Genomic DNA, 27,440 nt, shown 5'->3' with positions numbered 1-27,440 from the left:
AGGATATGTGTGTTTGCGTGCTATCTCTTACTCTAATTTCTCTAATAGATTAGTAAGATTCAATTAGTTTTAAGAAGGATATGTGTGTGTGTGCGCTATCTCTTACTCTATTTTCTCTAGTTGATTAGTAAGATTCAATTAGTTTTAAGAAGGATATGTGTGTGTGTGTGCTATCTCTTACTCTAATCTCTCTAATAGATTGGTGAGATTCAATTAGCTTTAGAAAAGGATGTGTGTGTGTTCTCTTTTACTCTAATCTTTCTAATGGATTAGTAAGATTCAATTAACTTTAGAAAATATGTGTGTGTATGTTTTCTCTTACTTTAATCTCTCTAAGTATACCCACTCTCTCTAGTTAGTACATCTTCACTATTAACTTATGCATAGTTAATTGAAAGTTAATACATAAGAGAACTCATCATATTCTTATTATACATGATGAAATTCTCATTCACCAATTCTATTGTCAATTAGATTAAGTAGAATTTTGAATAATACTAAAAATTGATTTAGTTGAAGTATAGAAATGGAAGTTAGAATTGGATTAGAAATCTCATGCATAAAAGTAATGCAATCCTAAAATTTCACTCGTAGTTTACACACTTAATTTTTGATTAATTAATATTAACAAATATTTGATGTATAGAAATTAGATATAGAACAACAACACTAAGTGTGAATCCGAGTTGGCGAGGGTTCAATTTACAGACTCTCTTTGGAAACAAGGAGACTACTAGGGAAATTGACCAATTTAAAGTTCTAAGTGTATAACATAAGTGTAGTACAAAAAAATGGCTCCAAAGCGTGCTCGAACACAAGGCGCTAATGATCATGAAGCCGGTACAAGTAACGGGGGAACTCCTGCAGAACATGCTATGTCTCCACCAATAGGACTAATCGGAGCTATGGTACAGGTTAGTATTGCAGTTTCAAGTTATGTATCATTGCATATGCGAGACCATAGAAATATAATATTTATCTTATGAAAAGAAAACACGGACCGAAACCATAGGGCTTAACCCCAAGAAATTCGGCATATGTTTGACAAGTAGGAAAGAATGTCTCGTTAAACTGGTTGCTATAGGAAAGAATGTTTGTCCAAAACCTTCAGTATGGTTTCTCTCAAGTCTCTCTACTTATTAGCGCTAGTATTATGTGGCAGTTGTTGCTGAGGCGTGAGATGACGCCCAGGATGGCACCGCTGATGCTGTGGTGGGAGTACACCCAGATTAGCTTAGCTGGATACTGCAGTTTTGTTTTGTCGTGGCGTGAGGATGACGCCCAGATTGGCACCGTTGTTGCTGTGGCGGGAGTACGTCCAGATTAGCACAACGAGTACTTGTCGAGCAGTATGGGACGCTCACGAGAACAAGGGTTTTTATAAATAATGTATATACCGATCGGATATAATAGCGCCAGTACAGATTCTTGAGTGAACCTAATCCAAGGGTTGTTGGTTTAAAATTGGATGACTTTTTGTTTGACTATTGTTTGTAATAATGTTTGAAGGGCTGTTTTAACGAACCAGTATCATAAATAAAGTAAAGGAACGTGTATGTTTAAACAATGTGGTAGTAATTAGATAACAAAAGAAGGATGAGTGTGGTGTGGAAAGTGGGAGAATGATACCCCGACGGTATCATCCTATGGACGGGTGGACCCGATGAGTCGGGTAACTTTCCAATGCTAGAAATTATTTTTTTAAGTCATAAATCTTAAAAGAGACAAACCTTGGCGGTTGTGCTTCTGAAACATGGAGAAAAAAGCGCACAGGTTGATCACTCAAAGATTTATACTGTTAGGTATAATTGATTATAGATAGTTTTTAGATAGGGTTATGGTAGTCATGCTCCGCCATAGCGAGATAGGACCAATCCTTCACTAACGGTTCATGCTCGTGGCTACGTAGTAGCTAAGGCAATGTCTGTTGGTTTTTCCTTCTCAAGATTGGAGACCTATCAAAGGTACTCCACTCCTCTCGACGAGGGGCAGGGACCTCACATCCCCCATCCCCGATATATAACCAAACTTGAAATATTACCATAAAAATTTTCAAACACAAAGGAGAGAGATTTCCCATAAATTCTCTTCTTACTAAATCACAATGTATTGAGGCTTCATTCATAGTGACTTATGCTTACCATGCACCTTCTCTAGATCAATAGTTTTAGCTACCTATGAGTGTAGGGTATACCATAAAGTTTCTTCCAAGTACAAGGGATACCATAACTTTCCTACAAGGCAAGGGATACCATAAACTTTCCTACAAGTGCAAGGGATACCATAACTATTTCCTACACATGCAAGGGAAACCCTAATATTTCCTACACAAAGCTAGGATTCCATTAAAGTTTCCTAAACGTGCAAGGTTACCATTACAGCTTCCTAAACATGCAAGGTTACCATTAAAGCTTCCTACACATGCAAAGTTACCATTAAAGCTTACTACACATGCAAGGCCTACTTGGGAAAAGTTTACCTCCTCTAAACAAGAGTGAAGGTTGAGTTGAAGTCCTTCTTGAAGAGATGTGAGCTTCAAGGAAGAAGGAGAGGGAGTAAGTCCACCTTGGAGAGGGAGGAGAGAGGATTCTCTTCACAAGAGACTCAAGGTTTGGGGTCTTCAAGAGAGGGAGGTGATGCCCAAGCAAGGTTTATTGGAAACCTTGGATACTTAATGCTTAACAAGTGAGCATGGCAAGAGCAAAAGCTAGCAATATCTTCCTAAAAATGCAAAGGAAAGGGAGTCTTTTTATAGCACAAAGGCAAAATATTGTATGAATACAGCTGGAAAAGGTCAAATACAAGTAGAAATACATGGATTCACATGGAAGGAGAGAGAATTGGTTGATTTAAGGGTCATTCTGCTGTCAGAGAGAGAGAGAGTGAATGGCTTTGTGTAAGCTTGGCACATGTGAGATACCTCCTTGTGACACCTAGCAGATATTTTGGAGAATCTCATCATTGCTTTAAGACTCTAAAGTCAAAGTTTTTCTTTTCATATTTCAAAGGTAAATTTTTATTAAAAGGAAAAAGAATTTGACTCTAAAAGTATTTTTTGAAAAACCCTTATCCTTTTCTCTTTAACATTTTTGAGATCTTAACTCTTTATGACTTAGCAATTTTCTATTGGTCCCAGTTTCTTTTCAATTTTAGTTATTCTAACCAAATTGGTCTCTTTACCCTTTCTTTCCGGCTTAGGCCCGTTTCGCGCGGATTCTGACCAAAAACTGAAATAGTCTTGTTTCTCTTCTGAATTTCAAGGGAAGTCTCTATTCATTGTGATTAATTTGATTATGACATCCTTATCTTTTAGGCATAAGATTTAGGCCTACATGTTATCATATTTTTGCCAGGTTGGTCTTTTCCAGATTTTTCTCTAGGCTGAGAGAGGTACCTTACAAACTCCCCAACAAAAAGAAAGAGCTATCCTCAGCTCGAGTCAAATCTCCAATTGATTTCATGACTTCCTAGATACGTCTTTTTGTTCTTAGCTTCTTATTAACATTTCTAGACTTGGCTTCTTGAGAACGACTTTTCTGGCGTTGTCTTGTTCGACACTTGTGACTTCTTCCATAAGCCGTTATTTGGTCTATATAAGCTACCACATACTGGTCTCATTTCTTTACTTAGCCTTATCTCTCCTTGCCTGTAAGCTTCATCTGCTCTTAGCTTAGTCTTTTCTTGAGTCCCTTAGTTCTTAGTTCTTTCCCTGATGGCATCATGGCAACCAGCCTTGGTCTTAATTTCTGGAATTACCCATTTGCAGAATACCAATGATTCTGCAAAACGAGCCTTCCTTGTAAGATACGAGCAGGTGTTGTTTCCAGAGTCAAGATCGTCAGTCGGTCAGACACTTTGGAAAACTTGGCGTAATGTTACAAGAGCGACTCTCTGGGGTAGAGATCACTTCCGCAACAACATTCGGCTTGCCATGGCGAAGGAGGCCTTGGATTTAGGTCCCAGATACTATTGTATCTTGCGATCTTTCAATCCCAACTTCTCTGAGTGTTTGCTCTTACTAGCGCAGCTTCTCCCTCACCAGAAATTCTATCTGTTTCCGCACTTTGGTTTACCTCCTAGGGGTCCTTTCAATTTCTCAGCTCATACTAGAAAAGTTAGCGTTGCAATCAACAACGCATTCTTCCTATGGAAGAAATACCTAACATGTGTTCGGTTTGTGATTCGTGTTTTTGCGATCACGTGATGGAAGGGTTGATTGACTTGTAAAATTGTCCTTTTCTGTTGGAATTAGGGTTGCAGAGAAACACACACAGCTTGGAGAAGACGAAGGAAGCTCAAGGCACACAATAGAGAGTGTGTTAATTAGTGTGCAATGGAAAGATGGATAGCCCTAGAGTGATGGGCGTATATACAATGCACGGGGGAAAAAACCTCCTAAAGAGGGAAAAAATGCCCCGGCGGTCCTAGTGTGTTCACACACATCACTACCACATGTATATGGTAAAAAATCCCCCCTGGAGTGATGCGGTGAATGAGAGCTGGCACATGAGTAAAGGGAAGTGCCATGCCCTGAGGACAGGATCAGTCCACAAAGGGGAGTAAGCCCAAAGCTTTGTGGAAATCTTCAAGCTTCTCACGAGACAATGCCCTTGTGAGAAGATCTGCAAGGTTGTCCTGTGTTGGCACATAAGCCAAGTTGATCTCTCCTGCTGAGAGCCTCTCCCTGACATAGTGGTAATGCACCTCAATGTGCTTTGTGCGAGCATGAAAAAGTGGGTTTCTCACAACTGCCAATGCGCTCTAACTGTAAGTGTAGATAGTGTTGGCAGTGTCCTGTCCAACACCCAAATCAGCCATTAGGCGTTTGAGCCATACACACTCAACCGTAGCTATGAAGACTGCCCTGTACTCAGCCTCACAACTCGAAGTGGCCACAGTAGGTTGCTTCTTGCTCAACCATGATATACATGAACTGCCAAGCATGAAACAAAAACCACTTGTGGACACGCGCGTGTCAAAACAACCAGCCCAATTGAGTCCGAAAAAGCATGTAAGTCTGGCGGCAATGATCCCCCTTGGGATAAAACAAGCCAAGATGTAAAGTGCCACTCAGGTAGCGGAAAATCCTCTTGATAGCCTGCCAATGCTTAGACCCTGGGCTATGCATAAATCTGCTGACCTGTGAGACTGCAAACTGAATATTCGGCCTCGTGTTGCATACATAAATGAGGCAGCCAACAACAGTTTGGTAAAGAGTGACATCAGCAGGATCGCTAGCATCATGTAGACTCAACTTCAAACCTGTTTCTATGGGAGTGGCAATAGGTTTGCAATCCTCAAGTCCAAACTTACATAGCAATGTCCCTATGTAACTTTTCTGACACAAGGAAATACCACCATCACACTGCTTAAACTGTATACCCAAGTAATGATGCAATAGCCCCAAATCTTTCATCTTGAAAGTAGCATTCAAATCAGCCTTAAATTCAGTAATATGTCTCTCATTTGGTCGAGTGATCAGCAAATCATCAACATAAAGAACCACAATGAGAAGTACATCACCCTCACACTTTACATACAATGTGCTTTCTGTTGGACTGTTACAAAAGCCTCGTTTAACCAAATGAGTGTCAGCTTTCTCATACCAAGCACGAGGAGGTTGCTTCAACCCATACAAAGCCTTCTTACATCTCCACACTTTGTCCTCTTGTCCTTTAATGACAAAACCGCGAGGCTGCGTTACATAAACTTCCTCAAATATGTCACCATTCAAGAAAGCAGTAACAATGTCTAATTGATGTACATCCCAACCAAAATGAGCTACCAATACACATAGAAAACGTACAGTAGTCATATGACAAGTGGGAGCAAAAGTCTCTTCATAATCTATGCCTTTTTGTTGTGCATAACCTTTTGCAACAAGTCGAGCCTTATGGCGATCGATCTCACCATCCGGCTTGCGTTTCAACTTGTAAACCCACTTCGTACCAATGGCCTTTTTGCCAGGAGTGTCCATGTGTCATTTTCTATAAGTGCATCATATTCTGATTGCATGGCAGCCATCCAATTTTCTAAATTTTGTGCTTCATCAAAAGACAGAGGCTCCTCAACATCATGTAAGCTAGACACAGCCAAAGCATAACAATCTGATGCATAAGATGCATGGCGAGAGCGTGAACGAGTACGACTAGACAAAGGTGCATCCAATTTACTGTCACGCAAAGTGTGCACCAGCCATTTTGGCATACCTCTAGCCTGCTTATTTTCAGCCCTTTCCTCATCAAGTACATCATGTATATCTGTATCAGTAATAGGCTTACCTCAAGCCAAAAAGAATGCGGCAAAGCTTGACTTTTGACCATACATCGTGCCATTTCCGTCAGTGACCTGTTTTTCCTCTCAGCAACACCATTTTCCTGAGGTGTATAAGGCACTGTACATTGGTGTTTTATCCCATGACTAGCCAGAAATGCATTAAATTCATGAGACATATACTCCCCCCCTCGATCAGAACGGAGGGTGCCCATAGTACATTTCGAGACATTTTCAACCATAGCCAAAAATTGTTTGAAGCACATAAAAACTTCGTGAAGGGGATGGAGGAGCACCACAGACAGAGAGTGAGAGAGAGAGAAGGAGACACACACGATGTGGGTGGGGAGACTGTGAAGTGGCAGCTCCCCCTATACAGTATACTCACTATAAGTATAGGGTAACAGTGAGCGGGCGCATCGATACCGCTCACGTTTTGACAGGCGTACAATTATCTTGGCACACTCATAGGAGTGAGTATTGTGATGTATGCTTGTCTGGCTACGAGTTAGGTAGCCGGATTCGAGCACTAATGGCTTGAGGTTTTTCAGCAGGTTTCAGCTACAGGTTTACAAGTTTACAGGAAGATTTGAGGGCTTATTTGGGCGCTGAATTTTCAGCCATTGTTTCCTCTTTGCAGGTGTCCATGTATGGCTCAGTTGTAGGCTGATCTGGGACACGTTTGTGACTTGTTTACGCAGTTGTTTAAGAGCTGAATTTTGGGGCTGATTTGCAGCCATATTTGCAGACTTTTGTTGATGCGATTCGAGCCTTTTAGGGCTGATTTGGTTGACATTTGCTACTCATTGTTGGTTGCTCTTTTGCGAGCATTATGGCTGATTTTTCATTTGACTTCCAGCATTATGGTATGACACATTTTGATGGTGCAGATTTTGTTGCTTGGAAGGAGCATATGCTTGTTGCATTGGCAGATTTGGGGTAGGATAAACCCTTGTGTGGTTTATCGGCAAAGCCCAAGTCTATGCGTGATGATGATTGGCAGGATCTTGATGAGTTAGCCATGTCTACGATTTGTTTGCATCTGGTTGAGTCTGTTTACTGACAGGTCTCGAGGGAGACTACAACTCATGCTTTATGGCAGAGTTTACATGCTATGTACGCGACATCCATGTCTACAGGGGAGTCTAGTCCCATTTCTATGTCCATGGGAGAGATTGGTCCCACACGCAAGTCTCGACGGCATAGAGACTTGACATGTTGGCATTGTGGACATAGAGGACACATTAGGCGTCGATGTTTCAATCGTTCGAGACAACGGAGGCGACAGATGCGTGATGCAGATTTGGACATGACAGATGCTAGTGAGATCAGTACGGTGGTTACTGAGTATGCTTGTGACGACGATGTCACATTTACATCTAGCTTGTCTTCAGACAATCTTATGTCTACGGATTGCATATCGGATTGCATATTATCTTCACATTGGTTACTAGATTCAGATGCTACTTTCCATGTCACGTCGCATCGTGAGTGTTTTAGCACGTTTTCTAGTGGGAGACTTGGTTGTGTGCACATGGCTGATGGTGTTGTGTATGACATTGAAGGTGCAAAGAGAGTGTAAATAGTGCCATCTCCTCTAGCTCCTGCCGCTGATCGTCAGACATGTTTGAAGGTCTACCTGCATCACCACTCAATGGTCGATGCAACCCTCGCTGTGTTAATGCATCAAGCATACACTCTCTCCATGCTGCAAAGTCTGACCCATCAAACATGCACATTTTGGAGAGATCATAATCTGAGTGATCACCTATCTCTGCCATGAGCACAATGTAGCAAACTAGAAAGCAAAACCACCTCACCAACAACACCTGGAAACTGTCTACAAATATGGCCAGAAACACAATGTAAAACCTGTGAGACACACTCCAAAATAGAGCTCCCGCAATGTCAGTACAAGCCTCGCCTGCTCTAGTATCACACTGCAATATGTAAGCTAATCACCAAGCCCACACTGTGCGGTATCAATGCATACACACGCACAAATCTCCCACCTGCAGAGAACACCGCACGCAAATGTTGAGTGGAACCCGCAATCTCTACCTAGATCGCATAAATGATGCGCATAAAACTCTTGGGAAAATTTCGCCAGAGTTTCGTCAGTAAAACGGCCACAAAACCAGTAACGAAACTGACTGCACGCTCAAAACCATGAGCAACCAAAGCGCATCAAACCGCACTCCAAATGCATGCACCAATCTCCACACTTTGCATACATCATTGCAAACACCTGCAAATCTAGTACACAAATATCTGCTCTACATGTGACTACCAAAAAACATGCTCGAGGCATACATTGCCGAGCTCAAAATGCAATCACATTAGTCTCCCTGAGCATCAAACCACATAAGGCATACATCGTATCCTCCCACCTGTGAGAAAACTTGCAGCAAATATCACTCTCACATCTGAGAGCAAAACCATGTGTGGAATCCTCGACACACAATAAACAACTGTTGTTGCAGAAAATTCAGCATTCAGAATTTTAAAATTCTGATATGACGAGCGCGTCCGGAGCATGCCAAAACCCCAAGGTAGACTCTTGGATCACATGTATCCGAGTCCGGGTGTGAAAGCTATGCCAAAAACCTCTGTTTCGACCCAAAAACGCAGCATAAACTGTCAAAAGAGGGCTGAAAAATGCAGCTCCTCAACCGTAGCTCGAATGAGGTTTCTGATGGCTCGAAAGCTGAATTTGCCGATGCCAAAGTCGAAACCCTTTTTGCACTCTTGAAAGTGCGCGCGCGCACGGAAGCAATTTCGGGAATGAAACTGGCTCTCCGCTGTCGTCGTGATTGTGCACACACGTGCTCCCTCCGCACCTACGCTCTCATACCAATTGAAGGGGATCGGGGAGCACCACAAATGGAGAGTGAGAGAGAGAAGGAGACACACACGATGTGGGTGGGGAGACTGTGAAGTGGCAGCTCCCCCTACACAGTATACTCACTATAAGTATAGGGTAACAGTGAGCGGGCGCCCATGACCTGGGCGACCGGTCAAGGCACATAGGCCTTAACACTTCAGACTTCTCTTTGAGCGAAAATACCTATGCATGCCTGGAGTAATCATCAATGAAAGTCACGAAGTAAAGGTAATTGCCCAAGGACGGAGTTTGCATGGGCCCACAAACATCACTATACACAAGCTGCAACCTGCATGTGGCCCGAACTGAACCATCCTTTGGAAATTTAGAACGCTGCATCTTACCCAAAATACAGCCTTCACAAACATGTTTGACAGGTGCTTCAAGTGGCGGCAAAGAAGCAACCATATCAGATTTCTACAAACGCAGCAAACTGGCAAAATTCAGATGACCAAAACGTGCATGCCAAAGTTTTGCATCTGAAATAGCCCTTGAATCTGCAACAACATTTGCAAAATTTTGTCCACACTTGTCATACAAAGTGAGCTTATACAGCCCACGGCACAAAATCCCAGATGTAACAATTTCATCACCAAAACTGAGATCATGAACTGTACATCTGTCATCCACAAATTTGACTACAAGTCCAAGTCTAGCAAGTGCGGATACAAACAAGAGATTCTTCTTGATCTCAGGTACATAAAGTGCATCAACAAGTGTGAAGGAACTGCCATTAGCAGCAGTGAGCACAATCTTTTCAACTCCCTGAACTGGATAAGAGGCGTTGTTGGCACAAGTGACTGAATTCCCATGAGGGACGGACTCGAGAGAGGTAAACAATTCACGATGTGAGGTAATGTGCTTTGTAGCACCACTGTCAAAATACCACACATGTGAATCTGCAGCAACTGACAAGCATGCATCATGGACAGCAGGATTGTAAGTGCACTCTGTGCTAAAAGCCCATTCTGCATCAACATCAGCAACACAGTCTCCTTTCACAGAAGACTCAACAATGGCTGCATTTGTAGTGGAACCAGCATTTGCAGTGGAACCACCCTCTTTGTTCTTAGCCTCTTTGGCCTTCAACTTAGGACACGACTTGATCAAGTGATCATTGGCTTTACAATAATGGCAACACATCTTCTTTTTGCCCTTATCACCAGAATTTCCAGATGAATTGCTGCCAGCAAAAGCATTAGGAACAGAATTTTTTCCACTCGCACCAGAACCATAAGAAGTGGCTGCATTAATGTTACCACCCTTTCTTTGAGAAGCAATAAAAGCCTGTTCAACTGTACGCTGTCTAGTCCTATTTTTTTTGGAAAGTGACTCTTGCAACAGCAATGTGCATAATGCATCAAACTTGACAACTTGTGGATTTCCTTGGGTCATAAGTCTCCAAGTACTAGCAAAAGTATGGTAAGAATCTGGTAAGGCATCAAGAACAGTCTGCTCATTGATATCCTTGACACTAGCAAGGAAAGTGTCTATATCATCTTCCTCATGCATAATCTTCGACTCCAGCTCTTTACACAGCAAAGAAATTTTAGCCTCATTGCGGCTTGCATAAAGACCTATATCCCAAGCCTGTTTTGCAGATTTTGCTGAACGGATGTGAGGAACAATGGTGTGCTTCACAGACAACGCAATCAATGCATGAGCCTGCGCATACTTAACATCCCAACAAGCTTGTTCTACCGTAGGCAAAACAACTCTAACAGCTGCAATCCTTGAAGCAAGACCTACAACATCCTCAACATCGCCTACATCCTCAGAACCAGGACGTACATCAATGCCCTACACAATGTTCTAGACACCCTTTGACACAAGAACATGTTGCATCATATAAGCCCACATAGGGTAGTTGTCCCCATCCAACCTGTCCTCAGCAGCAAACATCTTGAACACATCTCTGTTGTTGTTGGCAGCCATGGTAAATGTTGCACCTGATGTGAAAACTGCCCGAAAATAGGAGAAACGGAGCGGGAACAACCTGTGCTATATAGCACAAACCGTAGAAGACTATAAGGCATCTGTTATGCAAAAAAGGGCACTGACAGAAATTTTGCACAAAATGACAAAATAGACTGTGCAGTACTGCCTGTAGTGGAAACGGAGGCCGAAATGAGCCCAAATCAAAATTCTGAGCAGACCGAGCTCTATGAGCTGGCCCAAAATATTTGTCAACCTGCGAACACTTGCCAAAGCTCACTGAAATCGGAGAAAGTGAGCAGGCGTGTGCTAGAGCAGTTGGCGACTAAGCCCGGGAGGACGTGACCTGCTCTGATACCAATTGTTGGAATTAGGGTTGCAGAGAAACACACACAGCTTGGAGAAGACGAAGGAAGCTCAAGGCACACAATAGAGAGAGTGTTAATTAGTGTGCAATGGAAAGATGGATAGCCCTAGAGTGATGGGCGTATATACAATGCACGGGGGAAGAAACCTCCTAAAGAGGGAAAAAATGCCCCAACGGTCCTAGTGTGTTCACACACATCACTACCACATGTATATGGTAACATTTTCCCTTCCTCTTTGTATCTTTTTGTCTCGAAAATTAAGGATAGCGTTTTGCTGTAAATTGAGTCTTGAGTTCTGCAATTTCTTTCTTGATTGTCTTAGCTTAAGTATTGTGAGGAAGAAAATAAGTTGAGAAATATATTGTCCCTGTTCTCTTGGTGATTTCTTAAACAAGGTTGTGGTATCCGGTATTTTAGCGTCTTAAGTGTTGATCCCTTCTTTATTGATACTTTATACCTGATGTCGTGTCTTTGACAACTTAACTACAGATGTTCTGAATAATCTGGCAGTATTACTTGTTTCTGGTATGTCTTAGACCATACCTTTCACTTGGTAATTTACTTTCAGATATTCCATGTGTCCAACTTCAGAAAATTTGTAGAATAACAAAAGAAAATGACGATTCCGACACTTGACAACGAAGATAAAAAATGTGATTATTGATTATATCGATAGGTAGTTACATCAAAATCTTTCCTCTTGTTTGAGGAATGATTATAATCTGGGTAGGACGAGATTAAAAAAATGGTCAAGACTTTTGGACGAAGGGAGTTGTACTGGATTGATTACAAAGGTGAGATTACAAGGGGTTTATCCAAAATCGAGAAACTGGGCGATTAGACGATCCCAGTTCTCCCAAGAAGCATCTTCCACTCGATATCCCTTCCACTAGACTAATACTTCATGAAGCGTTCGGTGGCGTAGCTTCTTCTCCTTGACTTCCAAAATTTGCTCTGGTTCCATTTGGAATTCTTCCTATTTGATAAGAATGGTATCATCATGATTCAAAACATGTTGGGGACCAGAAATATACCTCTTAAGGAGGCTGACATGAAAAACATTATGAATGCGCATGTGCGGTGGTAAGGCTAACTCGTAAGCTTGTTCTCCCATTCTTCTAAGGATCTCAAAGGGTCCACAATATCTGAATGCTAGCTTCTGAAATTTTTCTAGTTTTAAGGAGCTGCGTTTGGGTTTGACTCTGAGAAAAACTTGTTCGCCTATGTCAAAACTTCTAGCAGAACGGTGGAGATCTGCGTAGCTTTTTTGCTATCACTAGCCCTCTTTAAGTTATCCCTAATGACTAGAAGTTGCCTATCCATCTTTTCTAGGGTAGATTTGGGAGCAGGAACATGAAGAGTAGGGTCAGCTAATCGGAGGGGAACTAGGCATTCCTGACCATACAAGGCTTTAAAAGGAGACATTCCGAGGCTACGATGATGGGAGGAGTTATAAGAAAACTCGACCAGGGGAAGAAACTTGATCCACTTCTGAGGTTGTTGGTTGCAATAGGCTCGGAGAATATCTTCAATGACTTGGTTGACCCGCTCAGTTTGACCATCAGTTTTTGGGTGATATGCTGAACTGAGGTTTAGCTGGGTACCAAGAGATTGGAACATGGCTTGCCAAAACTTTTAAGTAAATTTGGGGTCTCTATCACTGACGATTCTAGCAGGAATTCCATGTAATCTGACTATCTCTTTGACAAATACCTGAGCTATATCGGCGGCAGTGGCTATCTTTTTAACTAGAATCAGATGAGCCACCTTTGTGAGCTTATCTACTATGACAAAAATATAATCATAGTTTCCAATTGTCTTTGGTAGACTAGTGACAAAGTCCATACTTAGACATTCCCACTTCATTTGAGGTATATCTAAAGGCTGAAGTTTCCCAGGTATCTTGACGCGTTTTGCCTTGGTTTTCTGACAGGTGAGACACTTACGAACATAGTCCAAACTGTCTTTCTTCATCCTAGGCTAGTAAAAAAGTCTTTTGAGTGCAACAAACATTCTATGATATCCAGGATGAGCTGCAAGAGGATTATCATGACCTTCCTTTAAAACTTGAATGCGCAATCTGAGAGGAATGCACATCCGTTGTTTGAAATACGAAAGACCATCTGCTATGGCATAATCTGATAGATGTGCCCTGGGGTTCGGAGTTTGGATTTCTTGAAGAAGAGGTCCAAAATAGGTATCTATTGGAAGTTCTTGTTGTACTTCATCGAGTAAAGAAGAGCTAAGGAGGGAAACGGCAAGGGTTACTACTCTGCGACTTAGAGCATCAGCAACTTGATTCTCTTTTCCAAGTCGGAACTTGATTTCAAAATTGAATTCCTGAAGAAATTCAACCCATCTTCTCTGTCTCATGTTGAGATCTGGCTGTGTGAAGATCCATTTGAGACTCTTGTGATCGGTGACAAGCTCAAAGATCTGACTTAAAAGATAGTGTCTCCGCTTCCTCAAAGCATGTACTACTGCTAGGAGTTCTAAATCATGAGTGGGATAGTTTCGCTCATGAGTACATAGTTGACGGGATTTGTATGCTACTGGATGTCCTTCTTGTCGTAAGATTCCTCCTAGTCCTTGGCCACAAGCATCAACGATTACTTCAAAGGCTTTCTCAAAATCTGGGAGTTTGAGGACAGGACTGTTGGCCAATAGGTCTTTGAGTCTATTGAAGGCAGTATCTCTCTTGTTCATCCAGATAAAGGATTCATCTAGCTTAGTAAGCGCTGTGAGAGGTCCAGAAGTGAGGGCATAATCTTGTATGAAAATTCTGCACCAGCCTGTAAGACCAAGAAATCCTCTGACTTTTGAAACATTCCTAGGAATTGGCCATTTGACCACTGCTTCTACCTTAGCTGGATCTGGGGAAATGACATCTTTAGAAACAATGAAGCCAAGATAGGCAATTTTTTCCACAAAGAATAGGCACTTACTACGCTTGGCGTAGAGCTTAGCTTCTCTGAGAATTTCCAGGACTTGCCGTAGATGTTCTTCTCTAGTTTTTGAATAGATCAGGATGTCATCAAAGAAGACCACAAAAAAATCATCTAATCCCTTCCGAAAGAGATCAGCCATGAGTCGATTGAAAGTAGCAGGGACATTAGTTAAGCCAAAAGGCATAACTGTAAATTCATAATGCCCAAATCTGGTGTTGAAGGCAGTTTTCGGGATGTCTTCTTCTTGAATTCGTACTTGATAGTAGCCTGACCTGAGATCTGTTTTTGAAAAACATTTGGCTCCACCAAGACGATCAAAAAGTTCATCAATTCGAGGCAAAGGGTATTTATTCTTGACTGTACACTGATTTAATCCGCGATAATCTATACAGAGCCGGAAGGTTCCATCCTTCTTCTTCTGAAATAGAATTGGCGCACCCCAAGGAGAAACACTAGGTCTGATAAAGCCTTGCTCAAGTAGCTAAGTCAGTTGATTCTTTAGTTCTAGAGCTTTGGAAAGAGACATTTTGTAGGGTGATTTAGCAATAGGTTGAGCACCGGGGACTAGGGTAATGTCTTGAACTAACCCTCTGGTCGGGGGTAGATCTGTTAACTCTTCAAGAAAGACGTCTTGATACTCACTCAACCACTTTGGCTCTAGGTTTTCTGGCTCTTTCTCAGGTTTATTCAGTTTCAGAACATAAAGAGGCAATCCCTTCCGTACTCCTTTCATTAATTGCTTGGCTTTAACTATTCTTAACGGTGCTTTTCCTCTTCTCCCGTGGATTTGTACCTGTTTCCCACTAGAAGAAAAGAAAGTAACGGTCCCTTGACTATAGTGGATATCATCTTGGTTCTTACTTAACCAGTCCATCCCTAGGATTCCCTGGAATTTCCCCATCTTAAGTACTCTAAGCTTTTGGTTGGTAGAATGACCTTCTAACTGAAAAGGTAGTTCAATAATTTTTTCCTCACAGGTTAAGGTTGTCCCGCTAGCTAAGGATACCCGTAATTTCTTTCCCGTCGCTTGGGTTTCTAATTGCAGATGTTTGACAGTGGGAGGTGAGATGAATGAATGCGAACTACCAGAATCAGTTAGAAAAGAGATGGGTTTACCCTCATAGTCGCCTTGAGCTTCCAGAATGGAAAATTGACGATTTCGACCACTGGGATCCAGTGCAGCATAGACGTGAGCTTGCTCTTCCATCTCTTCAGTGATGGTCACATAATTAGCAGTACTCTTAGTAGGAGGTGGGTTGGTTCGCTGATTAGCCGAGTTTGGGTTCCTTGTATTTCTGACTTGGTTTTTAAAAATAGGCGGTTGTCTGGGAGGTCCTGGGTTTTGATAGGAAGGACCCTTGCTTTGTCTTTTCAGAGGACAATCCATCCTTTTGTGTCCCCATCCATTGCAGTCAAAACACTGCAGAGGTCTTCCCCCCTGTGTTACTGGTAAAGCATTTACCCGTACAGGTTGAACAACAGGTTGATTCACAGGTCTAGACATACTTTGGAATTTTTGTGGTCTGAAAGAGGGTTCAAAATGAGGTGATTCCCGCTTTCGCTCTCCCTGCTGATTATTTCCTTTGAGAAGGCTGCACAGCTTGGGTTTGGCTCGGATTAGAGCATCCGCTAGATTGGTAGGGCGTAGAGCCTCTACTTCATCCGTGAGTTTGCCCTCTAAACCCAAGACAAAGCGACTGAGTTTCTGATCTTTACTGATCAGCGGTGAATAGCGGGAAAGCCTAACAAAATCTTCATAGTAGATGTCAATAGCTCTTCCTCTTCGCGTGCAGGCTAGAAACTCATTCATTTTGTTGGTTGCATAGTTCAGGGCCAATAACGTTCTTTCAAACAAAGCTGTAATTCTTCCCAGCTTTGAGTGACTTCTGCCACTCCTCTGGATTGACAATTGAGCTTCCACCACACTTTGGCTGAACCTGTCAGCTTGGCTCTGCTCATGATTCCTTGGGCTATAAAATTGTACTCTGCTAGGAAAAAGTAGTCATCCATGGAGATGATCCACGCTAATACCTTGGCGACATTCACTCCTTCTCCTGAAAAGGCATCACGTTGGACTGATTTGAGTAGAGACTTGAGATCCTTGTCTCTTCCAAAATCTTCCTTTGGAATGACCGTTTGGGTCCGAGAATTGTCTACTTCCTCTACAGGCGGAGTCTGCTCTGTTGGAGGGGTGGGAGTTCCTCTTTCTCTAGGAGCAGATCATCTGGGCGGCATGATTTCATTCTGTAAAGAGCATCACATCTTGCTTTTAATACCTCAAAAGATCATAACTCTGTAAGCCTAATTGACTTACTAGAAGGAAGATTCTACTGAGACTCAGTTAAAACTTAATCACTCAAGAGTCGGAAGACAATATGATTCAAAGGTAACTTCTTTTGATTTCAAAGATAAGTATCGGTTACAAAATCCCAAAAATAATGGAGATCTGGTTTCCATTATACGTCCGGCATTCTATACCACCTGTGAGTAAATAGGGCTTCATGATCCTCCCTGGAAATATAGGGTTGGTTACAAATACTTTCTCCTATTTCTTTCCAGGGTGAATGCAGAAAGGGTCCCTTTAACTCCTTTGGCTTTGCAAAGATACGGATCTTGTCACGAGGAAGATAGGAGAGTATGAGTAAAAGTTTACTCTCAAAATTCACGACATAACTTTTGGGTATGCTATATATCATAGGTCCTAATCCAAGCTTCTCTCGGATCATGGCCAATCGTAAGTTGTTCAACAGGTATTTGTGACCAAATGCCAAGACTTGGGCCACTTCTCCAGATTCAGTACTTCTCCATTCTCTATTTCTGTCTTCGCTTTCTTTTGGAAAGAAAAGCTCTTGGAAATGTTCCAACATAACCTTTTTTTGTTATGGAGTAGCTGTGTCCATCCTTTCATTGATGATACACTGAATCTCTTCTGGCAAATCCCAAACCATCTGAAGTTTGTTGTGCATAAAATATTAGAGACAGAATCGTTTATTTTCAAACATTAATTCCAATTTCCGAGGCTTTCAGAATGAAACCATGCTCTGATACCACTTGTAAGGGCCATACCCAGAACTCGACCGTCCCCGTCTTCCTCAGACCTTCCGTCTGTTCTAGGAAACGGACTCGGATCTATCCGCGGATATCCCTCCCGCTTGAGACCGACAAACAGACATGACTCACCTTGATAGGACTCTACCCATCTCGGATGCCAACTCAAGGGGGTAACATTATCCCAAGAATCCAAATAATAAATCCCATCCTTTCTCTGGGTAAACATCTGGCTATTCAGCCACTCTCAGTCGTTCTCACCCAACGTCTTCATAACTTGAATCTTGATTCTCTTGATCTTAACTTATAAGTCAGACCCGTTATTTTCTTTATCTCCCTTGGTTCAGGGTGGTAACTCCTTTTTCCTGACTAGCAGGCACGACAGTTACCACTTTCCCCTAAGAAGAGTAATCACTTTCTTAGAATCTCGTTCGGTTCTCTCGTCCCTGCTTACCGATTTTGTTCACGCTTACTCTTAAAGATTTTATTCAGCATCCGGCCATCTGACCCTCCGGATTCCGCCCACCCACCGAATCATTTGATGAGAAATCCCTTCCCGAGGTAGTATTGAATTACTACAATCAAATCAGATTTAAGGGAAATAATTTGTCAGACATAGTGAGACCAACAAGTAGCATACAAACTGTTGTATACCCTCGTTAAGGGAAATTCTTCTGGTTTTTCCCACCAGATCTTTAACTTAGAAACTTTCAGTTAACCTAACTAATCATGCAACACATTTAGTTTCAACCAATTCATCTCGCTTTACCCAAGTCCGAGATAATCGGTTTTTAGTCATCAAAATGACAACACCTTCACAATATTTACCAAATTTAAATGTTTGGGAAAGGCTCTTCTAATCCAATTATTAGTTCCTTCCTAAAGTATTTCTATTCGAAAGGTTTAGCATTATTTGGTGATACTGCACACGATAGCCCCTATGTTCCTAGCCTTTCCAGTTCCTTTTTAAGCAATCAGATACGAAGTAGATTCCTTAATTCAATTCACATCCTCCTCCCCAAACCAGAATTCCTCATCCACAACTAATGGCATAAGGACATACCCGGATTATGGCCGATTTCCAATAAGATTCTGCGGGTACTTCACCCGGCCGGGCCAAAAGTACAATCTCATTCATCTCGTTCTCTCATCCTGGGCCTATGAATGACATTCATCCCTTATCTCTCGGGCATGAATGACCTAGGTTTATTCCCACTTGACGGTCACGCTACCCTAGCCGAAGAGGACCAATCCCCCCCAAGTACCCCAGGAAATAAATTTCACTAGACCGACCTTTCAAAGAAATTGACCCCAGAAACTATGTCCTGGTTCATGCCACTTCCAGACAAACTTCAAAACACCTAATTAATTCTATGTTGTGATGGGCTATCCCTATCACCTCTCGAGATTCATTTTTATCCTAGTTATTACTTTTCTGGTTCATTGAGTTATCCATCTTAGTGCCTAAATTCCTTAATTATCTATCAACCAGATTCTTTACAGAAAACAACGGTTCCTAGACTAATAGTTTAGGGACTTGTAATGTTAATTTATAGGTTTAACCCCCCGAAGGTACGTTCCCTGGTTTTTGCAATCCTTTGCCATCCATGGGACAATTCCATGGAAGCTTGTGGAGTTTTTGGTTCAAACAACACGGGCATGAATTTTGTGAAGTCATCCACTTGCTCCCCCATCCCCGATATACAACCAAACTTGAAATATTACCATAAAACTTTACAAACACAAAGGAGAGAGATTTCCCATAAATTCTCTTCTTACTAAATCACAATGCATTGAGGCTTCATTCCTAGTGACTTATGCTTACCATGCACCTTCTCTAGATCAATATTTTTAGCTACCTATGAGTGTAGGGGATACCATAAAGTTTCTTCCAAGTACAAGGGATACCATAAATATCCTACAAGGCAAGGGATACCATAAACTTTCCTACAAGTGCAAGGGATACCATAACTATTATCTCGTGATACTGCACAGGATAGCCCCTATGTTCCTAGCCTTTCGAGTTCCTTTTTAAGCAATCAGATACGAAGTAGATTCCTTAATTCAATTCACATCCTCCTCCCCAAACCAGAATTCCTCATCCACAACTAATGGCATAAGGGCATACCCAGATTATGGCCGATTTCCAATAAGATTCTGCGGGTACTTCACCCGGCCGGGCCAAAAGCACAATCTCATTCATCTCGTTCTCTCATCTTGGGCCTATGAATGACATTCATCCCTTATCTCTCGGGCATGAATGACCTAGGTTTATTCCCACTTGACGGTCACACTGCCCTAGCCGCAGAGGACCAATCCCCGCCAAGTACCCCAGGAAATAAATTTCACTCGGCCGACCTTTCAAAGAAATTGACCCCAGAAACTATAAACTGGTTCATGCCACTTCCAGACAAACTTCAAAACACCTAATTAATTCTATGTTGTGCTGGGCTATCCCTATCACCTCTCGAGATTCATTTTTATCCTAGTTATTACTTTTCTGGTTCATTGAGTTATCCATCTTAGTGCCTAAATTCCTTAATTATCTATCAACCAGATTCTTTACAGAAAACAACGGTTCCTAGACTAATAGTTTAGGGACTTGTAATGTTAATTTATAGGTTTAACCCCCCGAAGGTAAGTTCCCTGGTTTTTGCAATCCTTTGCCATCCGTGGGACAATTCCATGGAAGCTTGTGGAGTTTTTGGTTCAAACAACATGGGCATGAATTTTGTGAAGTCATCCACTTACTCCCCCATCCCCGATATACAACCAAACTTGAAATATTACCATAAAACTTTTCAAACACAAAGGAGAGAGATTTCCCATAAATTCTCTTCTTACTAAATCACAATGTATTGAGGCTTCATTCCTAGTGACTTATGCTTACCATGCACCTTCTCTAGATCAATATTTTTAGCTACCTATGAGTGTAGGGGATACCATAAAGTTTCTTCCAAGTACAAGGGATACCATAACTTTCCTACAAGGCAAAGGATACCATAAACTTTCCTACAAGTGCAAGGGATACCATAACTATTATCTGGTGATACTGCACAGGATAGCCCCTATATTCCTAGACTTTCGAGTTCCTTTTTAAGCAATCAGATACGAAGTAGATTCCTTAATTCAATTCACATCCTCCTCCCCAAACCAGAATTCCTCATCCAAAACTATTGGCATCAGGACATACCCGGATTATGGCCGATTTCCAATAAGATTTCGCGGGTACTTTACCCGGCCGGGCCAAAAGTACAATCTCATTCATCCCGTTCTCTCATCCTGGGCCTATGAATGACATTCATCCCTTATCTCTCGGGCATGAATGACCTAGGTTTATTCCCACTTGACGGTCACACTGCCCTAGCCGCAGAGGACCAATCCCCGCCAAGTACCCCAGGAAATAAATTTCACTCGGCCGACCTTTCAAAGAAATTGACCCCAGAAACTATAAACTGGTTCATGCCACTTCCAGACAAACTTCAAAACACCTAATTAATTCTATGTTGTGCTGGGCTATCCCTATCACCTCTCGAGATTCATTTTTATCCTAGTTATTACTTTTCTGGTTCATTGAGTTATCCATCTTAGTGCCTAAATTCCTTAATTATCTATCAACCAGATTCTTTACAGAAAACAACGGTTCCTAGACTAATAGTTTAGGGACTTGTAATGTTAATTTATAGGTTTAACCCCCCGAAGGTACGTTCCCTGGTTTTTGCAATCCTTTGCCATCCATGGGGCAATTCCATGGAAGCTTGTGGAGTTTTTGGTTCAAACAACACGGGCATGAATTCCGTGAAGTCGTCCCCTTGGTCCCCCATCCACGATATACAACCAAACTTGAAATATTACCATAAAACTTTTCAAACACAAAGGAGAGAGATTTCCCATAGAGTCTCTTCCTACTAAATCACAATGTATTGAGGCTTCATTCCTAGTGACTTATGCTTACCATGCACCTTCTCTAGATCAATTTTTTTAGCTACCTATGAGTGTACGGGATACCATAAAGTTTCTTCCAAGTACAAGGGATACCACAAACTTTCCTACAAGTGCAAGGGATACCATAACTTTCCTACAAGTGCAAGGGATACCATAACTATTTCCTACAAGTGCAAGGGATACCATAACTATCTTCTGCTATGTTGCTTGGATGGATGTTTTGACAGCTCCGTTGGATTCAAAAGGGGGATAAAAGGGCAGGACACCTGTTCTGGAATCTCCTGCTTCGCTCCTCTTCTTCCTCCCACCTTCGGAAAGTTGTTTGGCCTTGTAAAACCGTGATCGCGAAAGATGAGAACTCGTCTTTCTTTTATTCTTATGTTTCTCCTCCAAGAATAAGAAAAAGCTAACTTTCTTTTTGCATGAACTCCTATTATTAGAGCTCTACAATGAGTTTTCACTAATATAGCGGAGTTATTTACAATAAGTATCCAATAATTACAAAAATATACTAAATTGGTCAAAAAGCCTAAAATTCTAAGTCCTCTTGTCCCAACCACACTATATAGGGACTGCACGTAACATCATTGAAACACTTTCACTTTGAATCAACAATCTGTTTGCATTTTCATGTTGCCTCATATAGTGAACGCGTAGCGTCACGACAACGCTAAAAGCAGTATGCACTCACAAGAGAAGATCATGCACTAGGAAGCAACAAGTGCACTCATAATGCACCCACTAGCATCCCATAAGGCACCATGACCATGCTAGGGTTGTGTGCATCACACCACGCTTCTCCTAGACAGTCTTAACACTCGTCATCGACATTGCTGGTAGCTACACCATCTTGGTGTTTCCTCTACTAACTTTGGTGCTAACTTGCTAACCTCGCTAACTCTCAGACCTTGCCATGCACCATGTGGCAACCTGCACAACATCATGGCGCATCGGCGTGAAGAGCTCTCTCTCCATCTATTTTCTCTCCTTCGAATTCTAGGTGTTTAAGGTTTCTTTCCCATTATTGGGTCATTGTAAGTACCATTAAGGAATAAACTGGGTTGCCATATGTTATCCTGTTGTTTCTTCATGTTCTCTCTCTTCCTTTCACTCTAGAAGCTGGGTTTTCATATGTCTTGGGTGTTGCTTAATTTCCTCTCTCTAACCCTCCCTCTTTGTCAAGATGATATAAACATGCTTCATATGAGTCTCTCTTGAGATTTTTCTTTTTCAAACAAAGGCTTTTTATTAGTTACTTAGAAAACTCCCAACAGGCTATAAAAGAGGGTAAGCATAAACTACAAAGAGATGAGTGATAGAGGGAGAATCTCTCCTATCCACAATGTAAAATGATGATCTCACACAAGGGGGGGGAGGGGGGGGGGAGCCACACAAATGGTCTATATTGACAGCGAATGCCCTGCTAGTAGCGAGTAACGAGAGTTCCACTTGCCAAGTGTAGATGAATTCCCGGTGTCATTTTTTTGTGCGATCCAAGGTTCCTTGAATTCTCTCATACTTGGACACATAGTATGTGAATCAATTTGTGCCAAAAAGATTTGACTTTCTCTACTAGTGGATCTGCCCGGACCCTCAAACACTCAAAAGCAGTGAGCTCACCATGTGAACCAAATGGTGAGGCTACTAACCAATTTCCAACGCAGATCCCTCTCTCGAGTCTAGATGGCTGGCATAAAGTCTTGTGAAGCACATCTCTGTGGCCGTCCTCCTCTCAATTGAATGGCATGACCGCCTGGCGCCTACTTATTGTTGGGGTATAAAGCCCAATGTGGTCGCCCAGGTAAGTGGGCGGGCCGCCAGGTATGTACACATATTCTTTTGTAAAAACCTAATAAGAACTCAATATGCTCTACACATTACAGTAGAGCGAGTTCACCATATCGTCGTGCTCTTCTTCTCGCACTCTCTCTCGCGTCGCACTTCTGCTCGTACTCCTTCAACTGGTATCAGAGCTCAGATCGAGGCTCGGGGCAGCACTACAGGAGGCTAGAGTCACCAACTCAGATTGGAGTGAAATTCTAAGGTCATCTCGGCCACCGTTCGGCTTCGACAAAGGTCTGCGCAGGACATTTTCGACTACGTGGTCTCAGCGGGTGCAGATCCGACTCTGCAAATTTGGGGTTTTCGACCTACGACTACAGGTGTTGAGGATATCGACACTCCCAGAGCGTTGATTTGTGGTTGTCTACACATCGAAGGACGGCTCACAGTTCTTGGAGGCGTGTCACATACAACACGGGCGCATCTACACACAGACTGTAGGCGACATCCACTAGTTCATCAAGTAGCTTGTGTTTGCTGCTTGATATTCCAGATTTCATCCTGACATTGCAGGTACTTCCACATGGGATGTATTGTCAGAGATGATGTATGTCTGTTGAGGGTTTGCTGGCTGTGAGTCACGCAGCAAATAACCGCCGCAACGGTTACAGCATACAGTGGGAAATTTGTGGATGTATGACTTTGTGGGAAGTCTATGTACTGTCAGATTTACTGCAGCCTTTGTTGAGGGTCGAGTGAGGTTTTATTGAGCTGGGGGATTCTCGAATGTTGAGATCCTTTCGGTGATACAGGTCTTGGAGCGATCCCTCGAGCACCCTTAGATAGGCAGCTAGGATGTATTGACTGTGAGTTAGACAGTTGGGATTGCATCTTTGCTTTACTGCCGTTGAGGCATTGTCGCAGTCTATGCTTACAGGACAGTCAGAGACAGTACAGGTGCAGGACAGGTTTACCCACAGCTTACAGTGTCAGAGAGACAGTGTTTTTGAGCTGTTTTTTGGTCTGTTTTTTGGTACACCAGAGCCATTTTACAAAGGAGACTCTGCCGAAATTTATGCAGAATCTGAAGCTTTCTTGGTTCATTGACAGGTTGATATTGGTTCAGAGGTCAGTTTACAGGGGAAACTCTGCCGAATTTTTCCCAGGAAAGTAAACTATTGTGAAGCGTAGCTATGGCTAGATCACAGGACACTGCTCTTTACAATATCAAGAAGCTGGATGGAACCAATTTCCCATTGTGGAAGCAGCAGATTTGGCACGTGTTGGTACAAAAGAAGCAGATAAAACCTATAAATCTCAAGGGGATAAAACCAGAAGATATGGACGAAGATGAATGGAGCGAAATGAATGAATTGGAACTTTCTACCATTATGCTGACTTTGGCAGAAAGCGTTTACTTCAATGTAGCAGACGAGATGTCGGCTTATCAAGCATGGTTAAAGCTGAGTGATCTTTATGAGAAGCAGAGTGCAGCTTCACAGGTATACTGGCTTAAGAAGCTTGTTGACTTGAAGATGAAAGAAGGGACACCTATGTCCAATCATCTGAATGAATTCAACACAATCTATAGTCAGTTGTCAGCTCAAGGTGTCAAGTTTGATGAACCTGTTAGAGCTATGTTCCTGTTGATCACATTGTCGGAAAGTTGGGACACTTTTCGCACAGCTTTGAGTAATTCTGCACCTCCAGATGGTTTGAACATAGCAGGTGTAGAAGGAATTCTGCTTACTGAAGAAACCAATAGAAAGACAATGGACAAAGGCAAAGGAACAGCCTTAGTTGTCAGGGGAAGGACCAAAGAAAAGTACAAAGGTGGAAAGAGGAATCAGTCTCGTAGCAAGTCCCGCAGTGCTAAAGGCAAGAGTGACATAGAATGCTACCATTGTGGCAAGAAGGGTCACATGAAAAGAGACTGCAGAGAATGGAAAGCAGAAAAAGGCAAAGAGAAAGCTGAAGACCATGGTGAGAAGAACAAGTCCTCAGTGAAGATTCAAGAAATAAATGTGACAAACACTGTTGCAGAGGATGACAGTCTAGTGTCAGGAGACATCTACTTCTTGAAGAATACAATGTACTCAGCTCTTCTTACAGCATCTGATGGAAATGCACTGAGTGACTGGATTATAGACTCAGGGGCATCACTTCGTGTGTCTCCAAACAAGGAGTGGTTTACTTCTTATGTGACCACTAAAGATCATGTTCGGCTAGGCAATGGGCAGACATGTGAGATCTTAGGTGTTGGAGATGTTCAATTGAAGTTTCAGAATGGCTCTTCTTTCACGCTGAAGAATGTGAGACATGTTCCCGCAATTACAAAGAGCTTGATCAGCACAGGTTTACTTGATGATGCTGGCTACGTCACCACTTTTGGACAGAACATGTGGAAGATATCCAAGGGTTCCATGACAGTAGCACATGGAGTAAATTCTGGAGGACTTTACATGATTTATGTATCAAATGTCTCTAAAAATGTAATCAATGTAACCGAGTAGCCGAACGTTTCTTTGTGGCATAGCCGGTTAGGACATATGTCCAAAAAGGGAATGGAAATCTTGTCTCGTTCTGGTTATTTTCCTGGCTTTTCATTTAATGATTTTGAATTCTGTGAACATTGTTTGTATGGTAAGAAAACACAGCAGCCACATAAACATAGAAGCAGTAGAAGAGATACACAGTTGGCACTTGTTCATAGTGATTTGTGTGGACCTATGCCTAACCTATCTCTAGGGGGAGCTTCTTACTTTATGACATTTATAGATGATTACTCGAGGAAAGTATAGGTTTACTTTCTCAAGCACAAGGATGAAGCGTTTAGTGTTTTCAAAACGTTTGTGACACTTGTGGAGAATCTGAGTGGCAAGAAGCTTAAATGCTTACGCACTGACAATGGTGGAGAGTATGTTTCAAAGGCCTTTCAGGACTTTTGTGAGTCAAAAGGTATAAAACGTGAACTTACTGCTCCTTACAATCCTCCTCAAAATGGTGTTGCTGAGAGGATGAATAGGACCATACAAGAGAAGGTCAGAAGTATGTTGTCTAATGCACAGCTGCCAAATGGGTTTTGGGCTGAAGCTGTATCAACAGCTGTTCATCTTGTAAATAGATCTCCTAGCAAGGTTTTGCAGAAAGATTCACTGCCAGAGATGGTATGGTCAAGCAAAATGCCCTCATACAAGCATCTCAGAGTCTTTGGCTGTGAGGCATATACTCACGTTCCAAAGGAATTTAGGAACAAACTTGAGCCAAAGAGTAGAAAGTGCATCTTTCTAGGCTATGGTAATTCTGGTGAGATGGGGTACAGACTTTGGGATCCCGAATCCAGAAAGGATTTCCACAGCAATGATGTTCACTCTAATGAATCCAAATATCATTCTAAACCAGAGAGGGTTGAGGAGATTAGAAGAGTTGTCTTCCAAGAAGATGGACCTGCACGTGCAAGACAAAATGTCAGGGCTCAAGAGGAGCAAGGACAGGATAGAGTGGAACCACAGGTTGTGGCTGAGCCTGAGCCACCTATTGTGCGTAGATCTGGACGTGTCACGCGACCTCCTGATAGGTTTGTTCCATCTATGAACTATGTCATGTTGACTGATTGCAATGAGCCTTCATGTTACAAGGAAGCAGTGCAAATGAAGGACTCCGGGAATTGGCAATTGGCCATGCAGTCAGAGATGACAGCTCTACATAAAAACAAGACATGGAAGCTAGTTAAATTACCACGGGGCAAAAAGGCTCTACCCTGTAAATGGGTTTACAGGTATAAGATCACCACTCATGATAGTCAGCCAAAGTACAAAGCAAGGCTTGTTGCCAAGGGCTTTAAGCAAGAACAAGGCATTGACTTTGATGAAGTCTTCTCTCCGGTGGTCAAGATGACTACATTGAGATGCTTTCTTGCATTGGTTGCCATATTAGATTTGGTGTTGCACCAAATGGATGTCAAGACAGCGTTCTTGCATGGTGATTTAGATGTGGAAATTTACATGCAGCAACCAGAAGGGTTTGTTGAGAAAGGCAAGGAAGATTGGGTATGCCAATTGTTAAAGAGTCTTTATGGCTTAAAACAATCACCGAGGGCATGGTACCATAAATTCCACAAGTTTATGCTTTCTCAAGGCTACAAACGTAGTGAGTTCGATCACTGTGTATATACAAAGAAGGCTAAGGATGGTAGTTGGCTGATCCTTATTTTGTATGTGGATGACATGTTGATTGCTGGCAAGCACTTGGAAGAAA

This window comes from Adiantum capillus-veneris, chromosome 19, assembly GCF_014529385.1.
Source record: "Adiantum capillus-veneris isolate H3 chromosome 19, ASM1452938v2, whole genome shotgun sequence".
Lineage (NCBI taxonomy): Eukaryota > Viridiplantae > Streptophyta > Polypodiopsida > Polypodiales > Pteridaceae > Adiantum > Adiantum capillus-veneris.
The sequence above is the reverse complement of the archived record's forward strand: the minus strand, read 5'-3'. Positions refer to the sequence as shown.